The 7,748-nt window shown below is 30.2% G+C and overlaps 1 long non-coding RNA gene across 1 annotated transcript; it reads right to left on the minus strand.

The window, feature by feature from the left end:
* Positions 1 to 2,295: 2,295 nt before the first annotated feature.
* Positions 2,296 to 4,295, minus strand: LOC136274537 (uncharacterized). The gene is made up of 2 exons (XR_010712947.1): positions 4,112 to 4,295; positions 2,296 to 2,680 (listed from the first exon to the last, which is right to left on the minus strand). It is a non-coding gene; the product is annotated as an uncharacterized lncRNA (long non-coding RNA).
* Positions 4,296 to 7,748: the final 3,453 nt, after the last annotated feature.

Consider the following 7,748-nt stretch of genomic DNA (forward strand, 5'->3'; position numbering starts at 1 on the left):
ATGTTTTTAATCTGTAATATGTGAAGCATATTTTTTAAACATATGTTAACAATATTTTTATGTTCAACACACCGCAAAAACCATAAGTTTAACATATGTTCAACGTATGTCTAAAATATGTTACTCAGAACATATTAGTATGTTGACCATATATTTTGCAATTTCACCTGTGTACATGGTCAGCACTTACAAACTACCCGTAAAACTTAAGTACTTTAGAATAAAAGCATGATTTATTCCCGACCACCTACAGCGTTATAATAAAAGTTCCTATCTTAATCTTTCCATTCTTATTTGAATATAGTAGCAGCAGCATCAAAATATATTAGAAAACATTTTCCAGCGATCAATCTATAACTATGCATACTTCTAGGCTGATTTGAATGGGGAAATAACAGTTTTTTCTGGTCAGATTTTGTGATCTGAATATTCATCTCAAGATGTGTGTACTAAACCTTAACTTACGTTTTAGTCTAGCTAGCAGTTTAGAAATTCTTATTCCCTCAGAGGCAATGCACATTAGCATCAAAATTAAAATGCATGTGCTAAAACATTTCATACTAGTTGATAGACGTGGTAATGTATTATAAAAAAGAGTGTCGATGTAAATGGATTAAATAAACATGTATGGGGAAAACCAGCCTCGAATTTCGTCATTGCACATCAATCTTCTTTTACGAGTCATTTGTTTCACGTCACCAAAAAAACTAACGAGGAAGGTAAGACACAATGCTTATAGGCAAAATGGCTTCACTTCGATCCAAATAAAATTTAAAGCAAGTAAAAAAAAAACATGATAAAATGATCAAGGTGCTTAAATGGTAATCAAATTATTCAGAAAAAATATGACGTTTTATGATGCAAGCTAAATGGATTAATTGACTCAAATGTGTTCCCATTTTCGTATCCGTCTATACATGTAGTCATATTTGAAGAAAAAAATCGTATACGTGTCATAACAAACACAATGAATTCTAGTGATATTTGAATGTTAATGTATGTCCTTAAAAACTAAATATTTACATATTCGTCAGAGGGATATATCGATACTTAGATTTTCCTCATGGACCTTATAGTTAATGAATTGTTTCAATAATACTCATTAATTAGTTATGGCATTCAAATTTTCATTAGAATGTACGTATATGTGATATCATATCCATTGGAGGTGTGTTTTTTAAATATGTAGCTTGAACAGATTGTTTACATTTGAAAATTTATAAATATTTTGTTTGTACCTTCACATGAAAATCTGATTTTTAATTCGTAAAAAAGAGGACATACAAATCGCAAGTAAATGATGTTATTCAATTCATTTCGAGCAGGTTGACCAAGTAAAGCAACACAATTTCTTCAATGGTATATATGTTTCCTTCAAAAATCTTAAATTTACGTTTCAATTTATGAAGCAGATTGACATTACGTCTATTTTTATTTAATGCGCTCAAAGCTACTCTTCGATTGGTTTGATAACTGACACAAATACATAATTTAACTTTTTAATTTTTAATTCGCGTGACATTAATATTCAACAGAAAATTTAGAAATAAGCAATGCGCACTTTATTTAATTATCAGAGCATAGTTAAAATCAACTTGATACTTTTGCCTTGCAAATTGTTTAAGATGATTAAGATGATTCTTCCGTAATTTAGAGTAAAACTTGTTTAGTACATAAATATTGTACGAACAACATAAATATAGCGACGTTTAGAGAAGTCCCCGGCAAACTCTCAACAAATCATTGCGAACTTTAACGGTTCTAATGATCTCATTTATAATAAATTTACAAATAAAACGATTTGATTTTGAATCCCTTCGAAGCATGAAATAGCAAAATTTCAAAAATTTAAATTTATATCTTTTTCAGCAAGTTGTACTATATATTTTTAAATTACCAATCCCAAATGACACGATTGTTTGGATGAATTTGATTTCAAATAAATTCGTAGATTCATCATCTCATAATTTGAGGATTCTAGAAAAATTATACATGCCTGAAAAAGCACAATGGTGGAAGAAAATATTGAGGAAAACATGTTTATGGTTGATTCTATCTGCTTTATTTCAAAGTCTTATACGGATATAACGAAGTAAAGTCACTTGTCCCAAGGACTTCAATAGAGCCGTATTTTTGTATGAACAATCCCGATTGTCGATTGTCTTAAAAAGTTCTTCCTTGTACAAAAATGTGTTTCTATTTTGCAACGATGAATTTATGATAAAAATGATTGTAAGTAACAGTACATGCATACCATAGTTAGCACGTTACGATAGGTAAAGAGAACAACGCATGCTGCACAAAAGAGCATTTTATTGTTTATATTATAAAAGTACAATGTGTTCACAGTCACCTGTACTGAGTATTAATCGTTGGTTGTGTTTTGATTACAGAACTTCGGTAAAAAATTGTTACACAGCTTTTAAGAAACGTTTATTACGTCTTTAAAAACCATTTTGTCTTGATTAATACGTACAGTAGTAGGTAACGTGGCAACATTTTGACTGACAAGAACATGTAGCTAATTCAAAGGGTGTGAAAATATCCATTTATATCTTCTGAAGAGATCACATTTATAAAATTCATTGTTTACAGAATCTTCGACGTGGACTCCTCCTACTACATAGAAGTCTCGGGGTGATGCCGTATATTCTTTGTATTCTTTTCCGTCTATTGAAAACTACGGATTAAATGAATATACAGAAATAGCATATGACAAACATCACACTAGAGCCTTAGGTAAATAGTTATTTTGATATACATGTATGTCCCAAAGATTTCTATTATCAAATAATATCAGTCACTTACAAGATGAAAACAATGTTAACAATCAAAAGGTTTAAATGCATTGGACAGTCATCTGAGTACCAAAGAACAAATACTAAATCTAATATGGCCAATCGACAATGTAAAATTGTTTACAGATAACCAACATACGACAAACAACAATGGGTGACAAACGACGATAGGTGACCTACGTGTTTCAAGTGACCTAACAAATAAATATTCATTTTAAGTCTAAATAAAGGGCGTTAACCACAGACTCTGGGTTCATGAATGTTACACTTTAGGTAGTGGGCATAATAGCTATGTATTCAGTTTTTATCAAATATGTATTGGAGAAAATAAGAGCAATTTAATTTATTTAGACTATATGGTCATATCAACTCAAACTAAGAGTCTGGACTCCTGACCGAGTTTCATACATTTTACAAAATAGATACATGCATTTTAACCCTTTCAAATATGTATATGGGAATAGAGAAGAAGATTTTCGAAGACATTACATTTTCACAATATTGATAAATTAATTTGTTCCCACCTAAGATCCGAATCCCTGACCGAAGGGCCATTAATCTCACAATTTTGGTAGAGGGCTTAATAGACATCCTAACTATGCATTTAGTTTTTTCTTATGTATGAGTGTAAAGAAGAACATTTCTGAAAATCTGTGGGTTCCAGGGGTGTTGAAGTCCTGAATTTCCCAATTTAGATGGAAACAATTTTAAAAAGTTTGAAACGTAAAATTGTAAAAAAAAAAAAAAAAAAAAAAAAAAAAAAAAAAGACGACAAACGTCGCACGAAAATGGATAGCCAGATAGCTATAGGTCACTTGAGTGACATGTAACAGTTATGACATAAATGGAAGCAGTTTTTTGCTGTTCTTATTGATTTTATTTTGTTTTATTTTTTTCTCTTTTTTGTTGCTGTTTTGTTTTTGTGCAACATGCTGGATTTTAGTTTATTTTCAGACAAAGATAATGCGGATATAATAGAGAAAAAAATTCCCAATGCCCCGGTAGATGTTTCTTGATTTAATTTACAAGTAAAATAAAGCATATGCATTAAACATGTTTTAACCCACGCATAGACCAATATACATTCTTTTGTATTTAAAAATACAATTTTTAAGGTACAGTGTATTGGTTTGTACAAAATTTACCACCTGGTATTTTTGAAGAAAAAAAACCCCTTAAAGTTGCTAGTTCAAACACTTCAATTACAATTTCCTAAATGATTATATAGAGATTCCCCAACAAAGGTTAGACTCATTCTATCCTTAAGGTATGTTTATTTATCATGTTAGAGTTATGATTATTGAAAAACTTACTCTTTTTGAAAGTGGTCCAGACATTTCCTTGAATCATTATAAACATTAGAGTCATCATCAAAACACACAGGCAAAAATATTTCATGTCAGATGTACTTGGTGTCTGTAATAGACCACTTTCTAACGAGGAATGTGAAAGTGTTCTAGCCAAATGGATTTATGTATTTATTAATAAGTAAAGAGACATCCGTACTAACCTTTAACCTAATCTCTCGTTTTCATTATTAGTTATGCCAAAACAGACACTTACTTAGGATTGTTAAATATTTTACGTGTCTTGAATCAGAACTTGCGACCCTTTAATTGGCTTCCTGGTTGTAGGCAGGATATTTATTTCTACAAGGCTATCAAATACAAAATAAATGAATAATATTATACATTATAATGAGATTTGAGAGAAAATTCAGATTTGATAACCTGAGAAAACCCCCATCAAATTAAGAAAAAAAACATAGACAGACTTTACAGATATATAACGTTTTCTCTCCTTATGTTGCTATTGTTGCTTTTATGAAAATCTAAATAATTTCAATATAAAGCGACTGTGCATTTTTGGATACCTTTTCATTAATAAGGCACAGAAAACACCAGGAAACTGTGTTCTCATTGCATTGAAGATGGCGGTTTAAAACACCATCTCTATCTAATATTTTTGAGGAAAAAAACCCCCTATCAAACCCATCAATTGATATCTTGTTAGGAAGCAACGAAGACAGAAATCTACTTGCATTGCTTAAATTTCATAAAATGTATAGGTCCCTTGCATTACTAGACAATGGGTGAATTGCAATAAAACTTGTTCCAGTAAGTATATGAACTTTAATTATTTCTTTGACTATGTTAAAATTGTGTATCAAATTTGAACATCTCAAACCCATTTTTTGATTTAAAACAAACACCAATTAATTTGTTTGATAAAGTGACAATAATTTTAAAAATAATGCTCAATTATATGATACCTTTATCTGTGGAAAAGACGATTTTTTTTCAACCATTTCCTGAAAATGTAAACGTAATTCCCAGATCGTAGCCTATAGAGCACAATACATCATGAACAACACTTTTAATCAGGTAAATAAAGATCGCCCCTGCTTCTTTACATTTTGTAATAATTGAGGTGTTATTTGGGGTCGATTTTAATCACCTTTCCTCTGCAGTTACTCTGGCAAACTGAAGTGAGACAGTGTTTGGACTTAAGCACAAAGTATAACCGCGCTGGCAAGACTAATTACTTGAAAACAAATTAAATAGTGTTATGTTTTGTATTCAGAGGGATTTTCTTTTCAAGGAAACTTATTTATGATATACAATGAAAATAGTCAGATTTTAAATGGTATTTTTGAAGTCGTGTGGATTTCTACACCAGAGTTCAAAACGGCTTCGATACTAAAGTTTAAAAAATATTTCGATTGTTGATCCATAATGTATTTTAGACTTTGTAAGCGTTTATTCTATTTTTAGATATATTACACAACCTGATTAATGTAGGGTTTTCCGTCTTTATATCAGACGTCTTGTCTGGAAAGCCCGATTATTCACAATAAAACCAGCTATGAAACTATTTGCCATGCGCAATTACATATTGTTGATTTTAGAATAAAAAAAAAGCATTAAAATCAACTCCTGTCAATACTTTAATAGACAGATGTATTCATCAGATGATAGAACAAATTAAGAATAAATATTGCCAATGCTTAAAACAACGTTTACAAATATCTGATATGATAAACTATTGATCTATGCAAACAATGCTCATGATAGGTTTCTTTCTTCAAATTTTACATAATGAAAAGTTAAATTCAACAAAAGCAGAAATTGATAGTTTCACATGTAGCATGATATGCAGTCTCTTATTTGTCAACGGCAACAAAGCGCATTCAATAATTATAGTCAAGTTATAAACTTTGAAATATATATAATACAAGAGAGATGTTTGAAAATATCAAAATACCTAGTTTATTTTAATTTGATACTACAGACACGTTTCTAAAATCGAATAACAAGTAAAATTATTGTTTATTTTGCAGGATATGTAAAAACTGTCAGGGTGCCCCACTACTTACAAATTGTCAGTGAACACAAAAAGTCCGGATAAGACGACATGAATTGTAATGTCAATTAAGCCTGCACATCGGAAACATTATATTTTTTGAAAATCCCAGAAAAACACCATTTTAGACCAAGACGAATGAAACACACAGTACAGAGGAAAGGGGGCCAGAGTTTAGGAAATCAAACTTTTGACCAAATGTTTACCCGGAGTAAAACCAAAGCAATAATAAATCAGGGAAAACAATTGCACCTGCATACATTGTCGGTGTTAATTGATTTGATATCTGCCAATATTTACGATAAACATTTTAAATGTGCATTATGGACAAGATAAGATCAGATTTAATTTTAAAATCAAAACGCACTGGAACAAAAATCTGAGGATGTTAGAAATCTTTTTTTTTCGTAAATATTTTTTTCCATTTCTGTTTGTCTGTATATAAGAGGATTTTACGAAACGTGTTACTCATGATTTTATAGAAGAATTCTATACTCAATATTATTTGGTTAACACTCAAATTCAACTTGGGTGATGGATACCTGTTTTCTACAGCCCAATGTATATTGTTCGTATTGGAATTTGTTCAATATTCTCCTCAAATTTTATCAACAATAAGTCCCAGAAAAATATTTTCAAAGAATACTACTTTACGCGTAAATATGCTAAAATTGTATCAAGCTATTGGTTAAGAATTGAATAATTCTTTAATTATGTTTACACTGTTCACTATATCTGATTTGAAAAGTGTCAAAATAAATCACCCACGAATAATTACAACATCAATTTTAAAGTTTGTTAGAACTGGCTTAACTTTGCATTAAAACATAAAAACTGAGTTTTACAAATAAAATATGCATCATTTACCTATTGAGATGTACTTTTAAAAGTGTGTGTAGACTGTATCGAATACGTTCATCGCTGACTATGATTATCATGATAAATTATACAAATTATACGTGATTACAGTGTTACAAACATTTCAAGGATGAAAAATGGTGAGATAGTCAGCACGTGAATCGAATTTGAAACGTTTCACATAGCCTTGTAACATATACAACGATAAACTAATCATTGTTTTTATCTATAATTGATAATTTTCAAAATAGACCATTACTGCATATAGCATTATTCCACGCATTTTCATGAAATAATTAACCTCTGTCTGCTCGAAATTGAACCACCTGAAAGCATCTTTGTACAGTTAAACATCACATCACAAATAAGTATGTTGCACTCTACCACTTTTGTGACTTTATTGTTTAACCAAATTTGGTTTGAAATAATCAGGAAAATGACAATAGATGATTATATAACAATAATTAATCAGTTTATAAAATTAATCATAAAATTATTAATATTTCATTCTTTATGCCATGATATTTTACAACTAAAATAATCCATACCTCCCATTACTGATGTAATCGATGATGTGATTGATTAGATAATTTATGCAAAACATATTCCTTGTGGTCTGAAAGCGCCATGCTTAATAAGGAAAAAAAGAAAATACATAACGATTTTTCTTTTTTATGTACATGTTCATGAAAAAGGAAGGTGGAGGGGTGGAGGTGGTTTACAGATCGC

Source organism: Magallana gigas, chromosome 4 (assembly GCF_963853765.1).
Source record: "Magallana gigas chromosome 4, xbMagGiga1.1, whole genome shotgun sequence".
Classification (NCBI taxonomy): Eukaryota; Metazoa; Mollusca; class Bivalvia; order Ostreida; family Ostreidae; genus Magallana; species Magallana gigas.